A 12,731-nucleotide genomic window follows, 5' to 3' on the forward strand; every position below is an offset into this window, starting at 1 on the left:
AACATTTAATGGGAACCCCATGACTTTGGGATGTTTACAACAAAAGCAGAAAATAGCATCTTGTCCTTGTCTGATTATCTTAGCAGAAATAAAACAGAACAGTGAAGGAAGCGCTTTGCTAAGGCAGCTCAGAATAGAACAGTTGTTTGGGTTCACACACAACTTGTGTTACTTTTTTTCCCCCAGCACAAATTACTTTAAGAGCCAGAAGCGCCAGCAACCGTGTCTAGACACTGAGAGAGAATAGGAGAATATCTGCATAAATGTGAGCTTTCCACTACAAAGGCCTTTGCTCAGAAATTTGTAACTGCGGTGGCTCCCTGCTAATGGGGACAAGAGGTAATGTTAAAATTAGTGATTTGTCTTTAAATGGGGTAACTGTGGTTTAAAAACAAAGCAGGGGTGAAAGGACTATGGACTCCTTTTGACCCCCTCTTATTCCACGAACCAAGGAACACGGGTGATGCTGTGGTCTAAACCACTGAGTCTCTTGGGCTTGCCGATCGGAAGTTTGGCGGTTCGAATCCCCATGACGGGGTGAGCTCCTGTTGCTCTGTCCCAGCTCCTGCCAACCTAGCAGTTTGAAAGCACACCAGTGCAAGTAGATAAATAGGTACTGCTGCGGCAGGAAGGTAAACAGCATTTCTGTGTGCTCCATGGTTTCCGTCATGGTGTTCCGTTTAGTCATGAAGCAGTTTAGTCATGCTGGCCACATGACCCAGAAAGCTGTCCGTGGACAAACACTGGCTCCCTCTGCCTGAAAGTGAGATGAGCGCCGCAACCCCATAGTCTCATCTGATTGGACTTAACTGTCCAGGGGTCCTTTACCTTTTTACCTTGTTCCATGAACCCTTTCATATTGCATCAGCAGAATGGGACAGGGACATGCTTCCGCAAGGTCCTTTGTCCCACAGTGGGTGATGGAAATGTCCTCTTCGAAAAGCCAAGCAAAGGAGGACTGTCAGAAGGGGATTATGTTCCACATGCCTAAACCAAGCATGTATAGATGTGTGAGTCTCTCTTGGTCTCTCTCACTTCCTCTTAAGCCATCACATACAGAACCCTCTGCCTGTTACTGGGCGATAGACCAAACCAATGGCTCTTAGCATTCCCTTATCAGTGTGAGACTTTGGCAGGGGTGTAATTTACTTTCCACACTTAATTATGGAGGAGAGTTAGGTTTTTCTCTTCCCTTTCTCCCCTGTGTACATCTCATTATATTTCATTCACACTAGTGGATATTTGACACCCATCTGGGTGGGGAAGAGCAAATTCACTTCACAATACAATCTCAGTTGCTTTTTAATTTGCACTGCTGGAGCACTTTTTAGGGAGGCAATGTTTTGCGATTTAACCTTTCCCCCTCCCCCTTAAAAACAACAGCAACACCAAACAAGCTAAAAGCGTTTTTATGGTAATTGAAACACAGGGGGATTTAAAAATAGTCCATTTTTGAAAATGTATGCTAAAATGCTTTTTCGTTTAACCACTATTGTGCGGGATTTCTGAATATTTTAAAACTAACCGTAGGTGAAAAGGCATGTTAGTGCAAATTTTAAAAATCAACTAAAAAATCAGCCTGCTGCTAAAAGGGTACTTCAAAGGTTCTAAGTGGGAAGGTTGAGAGATGGTGAATAGATTCACCTGCTTCACTTATCACCTCCCTGTTCATGTAAATAAGCTCTCCCAGTGGCGTAGCGTGGGTTGTCAGCACCCCGGGCAAGGCAAGTAATTTGTGCCCCCTAACCCGTGGATTTGCGCCCCCTAACCCGTGGATTTGCGCCCCCTAACCCGTGGATTTGCGCCCCCTAACCCTAGCCCCCAGATGTTGCGCCCGGTGCGGCCGGCCCCCCCTGCACCCCCTACGCTATGCCACTGAGCTCTCCTGTTTCTCATAAGCAGGCCCAAGAGTGCAGTACATGGCCTCTGAACATAGCCATTATGGCCCTTGATAACCTTTAACCTTCATCATGAATCTGTCTGTAATATTTTGATCTCTTTTTATCGTGGAGACCTGGATGCGCTCCAGAATTTGGCACCGCAAGGGCAACAGAAAGATCAAATGTCAATTTTTATTGTATCAAAAAGGGAAGTAACATACTTACCAAAGATGTTTGAACAGGGGAAAGAGTTAAAAAACAATTGTTCCAAAAGCATGCCTGAAAACACAGAAAAAGTAAGGAAAGAGAAATGCGGGGGGTGGGGGTGATGTTGGCTGAATGAGAGAACAGGGAAGATTAGACTGAAGGATCTGCTTGTTTTGGAACAAGGGATTCAGAAAAGGAGAAGGGAATTTGGGTAGCAATTTTGGAGAGTTTTGGCAGAGGCAAATCTAGGCTTTATTTCATTCGGGTAAAAGACCCCGCTTGGTACACACCCACCCCCACATAGGGTTGCCATATTTCAAAAAGTAAAAATTCCTGACACCAGCAAAAATAGTGATTTTATGCGCTTTGAGCTGTTTCCACTGCTTTTTCCATTGCATTGCCTTACATCCGGGTATTCCCTGACATTTTGCCAATTCGGCAAAATTCACCCATGACGCCATTTTTACACCCAAAAACCAGGACATGCACACACACAGGCTGGGAGCCTCAATGGTACCCCTCTGGAGGCTTCACCCAGGGCAAAAAAAAACCCAGCTAGTGCCCCACACGGTAGCTATGACTCTGGCTTTGGGAAAGTTGTTAGGTAAGAGCCAGGAGGAGACTTTGGGGAACAGCTGAGAATAAAAGCTCAGTTTTTTTGCGGTGAGTGGCTACAGATAGTGAGGGAAGGAGGATCTGAGTTTGGGGGCTGAAAAACAGTGGAAAGAGGGAATGAGCACAGATAAGGAGAAGAGAGAGCTGATTCCCACCCCACCCCCCAAGCCAACAGGGTGGGATGAGGAACAGGAAATGCGGAAAGAATTATATATCCTTAGGGACTCCAAAGATTCCCCGTTGATAAGGTGAAATGCATCACTTTTTATGTTCAAGAGGCACTTAAAGACAAAGATTGCTAATCCTGACTTCCTGGTAGTGAGTGGGCGTTAAGTTTTCAAATGGTGCCAGCCAAGAAAGGGGCATCCTACATGCCAGGGAAATGACTTCCAAAAAATGCATCTTATTTCGCTTTACAGGTAGGATGGGAAGAAAGAGGTTGGCATACCCTTTGGGCTCATTTGGTGAGAACCTCAGACCATTGAAACTATTTGATTAGGTGCAAAAACGGAGTGACATTTTAGGTGATCATACCTTGTGTAACTGGGACGCGGGTGGCGCTGTGGGTTAAACCACAGAGCCTAGGCCTTGCCAATCAGAAGGTTGGCGGTTCGAATCCCCGCGGCGGGGTGAGCTCCCATTGCTTGGTCCCAGCTCCTGCCAACCTAGCAGTTCGAAAGCACGTCAATAGTGCAAGTAGATAAATAGGTACTGCTCTGGCAGGAAGGTAAACGGCATTTCCATGCGCTGCTCTGGTTCGCCACAAGCGGCTTAGTCATGCTGGCCACATGACCCGGAAGCTGTACGCCGGCTCCCTCAGCCAATAAAGCAAGATGAGCGCCGCAACCCCAGAGTCCTAACGACTGGACCTAATGGTCAGGGGTCCGTTTACCTTTACCTTTACCTTGCATAACACTTCTAGAAGGAGCCCAATGTTCTTTTGTTTGCTTTAAATGTACAAATGATGGAGGCTGATGTGCAGGAGAGAGCAACCCAAGGATTTAGCAGGAGGTGTTGCAACTCAGCTTGCTGGGAATGCAGTCTGCTTGCGTTCCCCCAGGACAAACTTGAGCTTCCTTTTCAGGTAAAGGCTACTGTAGCAAAAGCTGGATTTTTGGGTGTACTACATAACAGATGTCTGTCCTGAAAGCTGGAATATCATGCCTCCCACTGTCCTAACCACTGACTGAGAAACAAAACAAAGCACCAAAGAAGAGAAAACAGCATTGCCAGTGATTTCCATATTTGTCGAGGATGTTTTTAGAAAACAGAGCCTTGGTTTTGAATTAGTGGGAAGCCACACCCTACCCTAACAATCTTAGGCTGCAATCTTAAACATGCTGGTTTGGAAGGAAGGCAGGAAATCTCCCTGGAATCCATGCCCCATAAGATTAGGTCGTGTAGCCTAGTGGACATGACTGCTTAGGAGGCAATGTGTGTAACGGGGAACGTCCCCAGATACGTTAATCTGCTTTATCCATTTCAGCCCAGAACTTCAGGAACCGCCACTGTGATAGCAGAAATCACTCCAGGAAACTCAGATTTTAATCTGGGGACATGTACTGCATAGTATTCTTCATGAGGGTGGAGAGGCTCAACCAGCTTTCTTCTCAGACCCTCCAAGTGTCCCTATTTTCCAGGGGCGTCCCTGATTTAGAGAAGCTGTCCCGGTTTCATATTTGATCCTGGAATGTCCCACTTTCCCTTAGGATGTCCCTATTTTCATTGGAGAAATGTTGGAGGGCAATATGGAATTATCCGACTCCTGAGCCGTCTGAAGGCAATCCTATATAGGGAAGGGGTTTGGGTTTTTTTTTAATGTTTTATTGTGTTTTTGTATATGTTGGAAACTGCCTAGAGTGGCTGGGGCAACCCAGTAAGATGTCTGGAGTATAAATAGTAAAATTATCATTATGGAATGGGACGTCCCTATTTTCATTGGAGAAATGTAGGAGGGCATGTTCACTCCTTTCATGAAAGTTTGTTTAGAAATATGAGATGGATGCTATAAGGTAGACTTGTCACTTTTTAGCCCCACTGCGATTTCTACAGTAAATGCTCTTGTTCTTCCTGAAGGAATGACAGGCTTATTAACTACGAACTACAAAAATTGGGATCCCCTCCAAACCTGTGCCAGAATGACACCCATCTCATTTGCTCATGTTATTTTCCCTCCTCCTCTGTTATTGAATGAATCACTTCCTAGCAGCTGTCTGCTCAATCTGTGCCCTCCCTTTGGGCGACATTCATGGGGTGACCACTTCCTGCCTGCTGCCCCAACTCTCTCCTACCCACTACCAATGTATCGATAAGAGGAGGGGGAAGCTGCCCCACCACAATCCCCTTGGGGTGAGCTCAAGAGGAACTGCTCTGATACAAAGGCATGCTAGCTGCTGGCGACCGGCTGGGAGGAACTGAACGGTTATCCAAATCACGAGACTGCCCACGATCTCCCTTCTTCGGTGTCTGCTGAGCTCTGTGTTTGGGGCAACCGCTGAATATCACAGATGTAATGGAATTGGAAATCTTTACAGGAAGGGCCAGGCCATTAAAAGGCCTACAGGGACTATTTTGTGACTCGGGGGACTTCTGCCAGCTGATCTACCTCCCAGCTTGTGAGAAGCTGTAAGGAGACCAGACCAACAAGCTTGTTGACCTGAAGCCAAGACTTCAATTATGGTCAGATGCATTAAGGACTGAAAGAAGGAAGTTGTCCTGGCTCAGTTAAGGGTTGGGCAGAAAGTTCCTTACCATCAGCATGAATTGAGGAGGAAGGTCCCACCCATATACATGCCTTGTGTCGTTCCTCTCCCTGTTAAATGCATCTTGCCCACTATTTTCAAGTGAACAGCAGATTCTGCAGGCGTGAGGAACCCATGGTCCCTCCAGAAGTTCCTGGACTTGCAGCTGCCGTCATTCTTGACCATGGGCCATTGGCCATGCTGGCTAGGCCTGATGTGTAAAGGTAAAAGGTAAAGGGACCCCTGACCATTAGGTCCAGTCGTGACTGACTCTGGGGTTGCGGCGCTCATCTCGCTTTATTGACCGAGGGAGCCGGTGTACAGCTTCCGGATCATGTGGCCAGCATGACTAAGCCGCTTCTGGTGAACCAGAGCAGCACATGGAAACGCCATTTACCTTCCCGCCGGAGTGGTACCTATTTATCTACTTGCACTTTGACATGCTTTCAAACTGCTAGGTTGGCAGGAGCTGGGACCAAGCAACGGGAGCTCACCCCATCGTGGGGATTCGAACCACCAACCTTCTGATCAGCAAGCCCTAGGCTCAGTGGTTTAACCCACATTGCCACCCGCGTCCCTTAGGCCTGATGTGAGCTGGGACCAAGCAACATATTGAGGCCCCCACATTCCCCATCTCTGCCTTTCTGCATACCCAGTTCTTTGTTTCTGAGTGACAAGATCGGTCAACAAGCTTTATTTGGGTCCCTGAGCTCTAGTGAATGGCTGTCTTCTTGTCAAGACCGTTCAAATTATTAGGAACAAATCACTTACAAAGGAACTCTCCCATGTGTGCAACTAGGCTAGAGCACAGCGCATAATGTGCCCAAGCTGCCATTGTGCCATAAACTTTGCTATACCAACTTAACTGCCCTCCTCTGGTCCATTTGCCTCCTCCTGAAAATGGTGGGCAATGGCAGGTTGTAGTCTGCCTGGAAGTGATAGAAGCTGTTGCTAGGCAGACGTTTTCCCTCCCCAACCCAGCCCCCCACACTGCCTTTGCAAGAGGCTGCCACTTTGGTCGTGCCTGTATATTTCCTGAGTACGGTTCAAGTTGTGAACTGACTCCATGGAAGGGTCCTGCAGCTGAGCTGATATGAAAGTTATTTTTGTGGTGTTAGAGCTGCGGAGGCTTTTACACATGTGCAAAACATCCTTTGATGTTTCAGCAATCAAGTAAAGCAAGTGTGTGTGTGAACTTTCTCCCTGGAGGCTACTTTGTCAACTCTTGCTGTGCACTAAATTTAGCATTTTGGGGGGGGGGACATGCATCTCCCCTGAAAGCTAGCGCTCTCCTTCTCAACTGATCTGACTTGAGCAACAACCTATTTCTCTGCCATTCTTAAGCTTCATGTGACTCCCTCTCCTAGGTTTATCCTTTAGATGGTTCTTCCTATTTTCTTTTCACACTGGAAGAGAAGGTGCTTGAGAAGCTTCCATGTTAAAACACAGCTCTTTCTGCACCCTTCTGCGGAGAGAGCCACCACAGCGCCATGATTGATATGCCAGCACAACAGTTCTGACAGTTAAGATGCCCAGGGCACATAGCTTAAAGGGGTGGAGTTGTGAGCAGGGGGCACACTGCTTATGCCATATTACAAGCAGGGCACTTTCCGCCCCCCCCCCCCAAGCCGGAACTCAGTTCCAGCACCTCTCAGGTGGGTGCCATTGGCATTCTAAGAGAATGAGGAAGGTATTCATAGCGAGTTCTAGAAAAACAGCACTGATAAGGAGGAATACAAAAATCCACTAAAATCAAGATTGGTTGCAGCTGATATGCATTTAAGAGGAAGTTCAACCAAAATAAGTGGGGTTTTTACTTGACAGTGTGTACAGAGCAAGGTCAGCCCTTCCACGAGGCAGACTGAGACAGGTGTCTTCATGGGTGTGTCTCCACTGCCAAAGCAAGAACCCCACAAAATCTTGCAGAGGCCTCCCACGACCTTTCTGAGATCCCTTTCTCACTGGGGTTCCAGGAATGCAAGGCCTCTGTGTGAACTCACAGGGCTCTTGCGAGATCTCGCTGGAACCCAGAGGCCACAGCCATGCGACCCCAGCAAGGGAGGCTTGGGCAGAGGTGGCAAGGAATGGATGGGTGGCACCTGTGCAGGGCAGCACCTCCCCATTTTGCCTCAGGCGGCAGAAGGGTCCGGTCTGGGTCAGAGGCTCCAGGATCAGTGGCTGCCAGCCCGACCAGACAATCCCTCCACTCTCAGTTGTTGGGAATGACAAGCAAGGCAAGGGCAAAGGCCACAGCTCAGTGGCAAAGTGTCTGCCTCACAAGCGGAAGGTGCCAAGTTCAGTCCCTCCAGATCAGAGTCAGGGAGGCTCCTGCCAGAAATCCTGGAAAGCTGCTGCCAGTCTGTGCTGGCACTACTGAGGCAGATGGATTCCCCCGATGGGCTGACAGTGTGCTGGTCCCGAGGGTTAACCGTGTGGCAAGGTCCGAGTCCAGTCCAAGGTCGAGGGTGTGGTATGGAGGCAGTCCGTCAAAGCTGAAGAGGGGTCCAAGGCAGGGAGTTGGGTGAGGTCAGGAACTCTGGCAGAGGTGCAGGCAGGAACAGGCTACCAACAATGTTGCTCCCACAACTTGGGACTGGGGCTGGCTGGCTTTTATCTGCCCCGAGGCACAGGGCGGCCCCGGTCCACAGGTGACTCGCCTCTCCTGGCCTGGAGGTGAGCACTCCTCCTGTGGGAACTTAGTTTCCTCCTCCTCTCTGCCCTGAGCCTCTGCAGCTCAGGAGAGGCTGGAGGGTCACCGGACCCAGAGGCAACCTCAGCTTCCCGTGACGGGGCTAAGAGTGGAGCACCTGCAGGTAATGGGTCCTCCATCACCTCAGGAGCCAGCTGGTGCCTGCACCTGAGAATCCAGCACAGGTGAGGACCCTTCAGGCTCAAGCCCCAGCCCCGGCTCAGCTGGTTCTGGAGGCGGGGACTCCTGTGCAGGCTGGGATCCCTCAGGTTCAGCCTCCGAGTCCGAATCCCAGGCCATCACACACAGTCAGTGTGGACAATACTGAGCTAGAACAGTGTTTCCCAAAGGTGGGTCTCCACCTGGTTGTTTTTTTTACTACAATTCCCATCATCCCTGACCACTGGTCCTGCTACCTTTGGATGATGGGAGCTGTAGTCCAAAAACAGGTGGGACACCCAAGTTTGGGAAACACGGAGCTGGAGGGACCCCCATGGTCTCACGGGGCTCTGCGTTCCCACGAGCGCGCAAACCACCAGGCAGAAGACGACGCCCGGCTTGGATGGGCCCCTCTCTGGCCCGATCGCGGCGGGACAAGCAGGCGTCGTCCGTCCGTCCGTCCGCTCGCGGGGCAGCTCCGCTTCTCCTCCTCCTCCTCCTCCTCGCCGCTGCCCTTCCGACGGCGGGGGCGGGGCTTCGGCGGGAGGGGCGTGGTCTCGGCGGGAGGGGTGGAGCCTCGCGCAGCCCCGGGGACCCCGCTGGGCGGGCGAGGCAGCTTCTCCAGCGCGGAGCCGAGAGGAGAAGGTACCTCGGGGAGAGGATGCTCCGCTAACCCCGCTACCCCTCTCCCCCTCCCGCTCCGGGGGCGCCGCTCCTCCCCAGGCGCCTCCCCAAACTTCGGCACCTTCTCAACGGCCTTTCCCCTCCCTTTTCTCTCTCCCCCCCCCTTTTCTCTCCCGGCCCCCATCCCGCCCCTCGGACTCTAGGAAGGGACCCCAACAAGGCGGCTCAGGGAAGGCGAGAGACGGGCAGCCCTCCGCCCCGCGCGCGCGCCTCGCTCCGGGTAAGTCCTGAGGGGACGAAGTTTGCGCCCTCAGTCTCCTCAGCTGGATTCTTTTATTTCGTTAAAAAAGAGGGGGGGTTGCCAATTGACTCAAAAGCCCAGACAGAGCGAAAGACACCCCTCCCCGCGCTGAGGGAAGAAGACGCTACCTAACTCCCCCCCCCCCGTTTTAATTTGGTTTAAACCGCTGCTTCTCTCCCCCCCCCCCCCTGCGCGCGTTCCATGTGTGCGAGGGAAGAAATAGCCGGAGCGAAGGAACAAATGACATCTGTGTAGCTGCCTCTCTCTCTCTCTCTCCCGCCCTCGCTGCCTCGCCCGCCTTTCGGGCGGGGGGGGGGGTTGGGGGGTTTGGCGTCCAGCTGTTGGCCATTAGCGAGAGCCGCCCTCGCTGGGCTGGCAGGCGGGCAGAACTCGGCTTCTTCAAGTTGTTTTTCCGCGCCTCGCCACCCACCCCACCCAACTCCTCGCTTGGGGACCTCCGGGGAGGGCAGCTTGGCATCGGCGCGCGCTCTCTGCCCGCAAGAATCGGTGGGGCAGCAGGGACAAACAGAGGGGAGTGGCGGGGTTTGGCACCCGGAGGAGGGGGAAGGCCCACGGTCAAATCTCTGGCCAAGATCTGGAGGAATGGGAGGGGGGGTGTCGGCTGGGCTCCCCGGAAAATAGCCAGCGGGGCAGACGGGGGTGGGCTGGTGCAGAGAGAGAAGCATAATTGAGAACATCTGGATAGCCATCCTGCAGGAAACCAGAGCAGGCTGGGTAGCTCCATATCCCACCTCCAGCAGCCTTGGGAGAGAGGGGCATTCAGCGCCTTGCAAGCAAGTCCTGCTGCCTCCTTGGGGCCCCTGGGCTTGCTGAGCAACAGGAAGCTTGGACCAGGACTTTTATCAAAAGCCCTCTCCAATTTTTGAGCGCTCTCTCCATCTCTTGGCAGCGAGTCTTGCAGGCTGGGTGTGAACCCTTTCCAACTTGAGCGGGCGCTCAGTCGAGCTAAGACACACCAGGTGCGCCCTGAAATACCAAACTGCTGGTGACCTTGATGGGCTGAGATTGTGTAGGTCAAGGTGCAACAGACCTGAGGCCCTCCAGGTGTTGCTGGACCCCAGCTCCCATCAGCACCCCCCAGCCAGCCAGCATGGCCAGTGGCCAGGAATGGTGAGAACTGGAGTCCAGGAAGATGCAGCCAGGACCAGAATTTTCATCTTGGTTGCAGAGGGGACTTTGGTATATAGTGGTACCTTGGGTTAAGTACTTAATTCATTCCGGAGGTCCGTTCTTAACCTGAAATTGTTCTTAACCTGAAGCACCACTTTAGCTAATGGGGCCTCCTGCTGCCACCGTGCCGCCACACGATTTCTGTTCTCATCCTGAAGCAAAGTTCTTAACCCAAGGTACTATTTCTGGGTTAGTGGAGTCTGTAACCTGAAGCGTATGTAACCTGAAGCGTACGTAACCCAAGGTACCACTGTATTGCAGAGATCCTATGGCAGAGTGAGGGGTGTAGTGTGTCTAAAGCAACACTGTAGGATGCCTAACACCTTCATAATGCTCCTGTTAGTGTAGAGGCCAGGAAACCCAGAGTCTGTGGCTCTGTGTAAGAGTGCTTTTTCTCCTGCTGCAATGTTCCCTCCAGCTGTAGTCCTTATTTTGTACCCAATGGAGTGGGTGGTAGTCGCTCACCAACAAGAGCAAAAATAAAGGGGTGCATTTTGGGAAACTTTTTTTGGGGGGGTGTTGCTAAACCTTCCTGCTGTCCTAGTGAACAGAGAGCGGCGTTTGGTCATCTTTCAGCTGTTTACAATATTCCAGATCAAGACAACATAAAATGTCTGTGGGCAGCCTTGAGTCTCCTGGCATAGCCCCTCCTAGTGGTTGCCAGAACATTGAGAGAGTTGGGATGGAATGCCGGGAGCCGGCTTCTGGGTCGAGATCCTGCTACAGAACCCTCTCCCACTTACTTATGCACAGTTCTGTGAACCCAGCTGCATCAGCATGCACTGCCATTGTTCTATCGCAGCCTTACCCTCTGGGTAGCTTTGGAGGCCCTGTTGCAGAAGGAAGCTGTTTGGAGTAATGCAGACCTGAAAATGGTCCCCAGTGGAGTTTCATGGTGTAAAGCTAACAGACATGTAAAGCAAGTCTCCCCAGGATACAATCAAGTGTTCACTTGGGAGAGAAGCTTAGTGCTGGCAGAAACTAATTTTTAGGGGGTGTAAGGGAAATGCCTCACCCAGGCCTTGTTGTAGAATAGCCCCCCAAAACACTACATCCTCTTATGGGAAGGAGGGTCTCTTCTTGACTGTAGTGTTGCAACAAAATATTATTGGTTCAGAATGTGCCTCTGCTCTGCTCCACAGGCAGGGAAGGCAAGGCAGGAGGCAGGGAAGACAGACTGACATAGGATATGGGGCTGGGCCAAGCTGCAGAGGGAGCGGGAGAACCAGAGGGTGGGAGCGTACAGATGCGTCACCCCTACAGAACACCCAGATGCTTTGCAAGGGCTGTGGTTTATTGCTCTCGCTTGCTGTTATCAAACCGTGGAAGCTTGTCCTTTGCAAGTCTCTTGCAAATTGTTCAAGTGCTAAAATGCCTCCTCGTTGATGTTGTTTCTTGCCACTGTGAACCTTGCACATGCCCTCATATAAAGAGTTAAGAGTTACCACGACGAGTTGGATTTGGAAGAGTTTTTCTGTTTCTATCTGTTGTTTCTGTCCCTTTCCTTGTCCCTGGACATGATACTGTAGGCTTGTATTGTCTTCAGAGGAAGGAGAAAGAAGTTACAGTTGTGGGTCATGAGTATTGCCTTATTATCCCAAGAACAAATGAGAAAGAAAGGGAGAGAGATGCATATAGCCTTCTAGCCTGTGGGCCAAATTAAGTCTGCCAGCGGTCCTAATTTGGCTCGCACAGTCCGCCCTGCCAGTGGCGTAGCGTGGGGGGTGCAGGGGGGGCCGGCTGCACCAGGCGCAACATCTGGGGGTTAGGGTTAGGGGGCGCAAATCCACGGGTTAGGGGGCGCAAATTACTTTCCTTGCCCCGGGTGCTGACAACCCACACTATGCCACTGCGCCCCGCTATACCCACTTGGCATCATATGACAGTCAGGTGGGGCAGGAGGACACTCCCAGGAGTTCTTCTGCAAGTGGGCAGGCCTTGCATTTAATTGACACTTTTCACATTTGGCACCAAACACAAGCCCCCTCTTTGAGAATGCTCCACCAGGGGATCACAGTCAGAGGGCTAGCATTTGATGCAGAATTCAAGCTGGGGCTGCAAAGAAGGAAGAGAGGAATTCAGAGTGTGCTCTCAGAACTTCCTTTAAAGTTGGATCATGTTAGGCTGCCTGTCAAAGTGGCCCATGGAGGACGGGCCAGTTCTCGATCCAATGTGTCAGCCGGATGCAGTTCCCCACTTTAGCGCTAACGCTGCTGCTGCTGCTGTAGATTTTCAGGAACCAATGGGCAAGAAGTAGGAGAATAGCAAGTATTGACCCCCCCCCCAGAGGAGTAAAACCTGCCTGCCACCACCTTGCTTGGTAT

The 12,731-nt window shown here is 51.2% G+C and overlaps 1 protein-coding gene across 4 annotated transcripts in view; it reads left to right on the top strand.

Moving 5' to 3' along the window:
- Positions 1-8,873: 8,873 nt before the first annotated feature.
- KANK2 (KN motif and ankyrin repeat domains 2) overlaps positions 8,874-12,731 on the top strand; it is a 73,490-nt gene continuing 69,632 nt past the window's right edge. Inside the window, exons 1-2 of one of the 4 annotated variants that reach the window (XM_081893928.1) lie at positions 8,879-8,936; positions 9,119-9,195. The gene's annotated coding sequence lies outside the window, so the exon portion shown is untranslated. Of the gene's footprint in view, positions 9,196-10,126; positions 10,197-12,731 lie in introns of those variants that run through there. The other 3 variants (XM_081893930.1, XM_081893927.1, XM_081893929.1) reach the window with 3 other exon arrangements.

Source organism: Podarcis melisellensis (assembly GCF_964234715.1).
Source record: "Podarcis melisellensis genome assembly, chromosome: 17".
NCBI lineage: Eukaryota > Metazoa > Chordata > Lepidosauria > Squamata > Lacertidae > Podarcis > Podarcis melisellensis.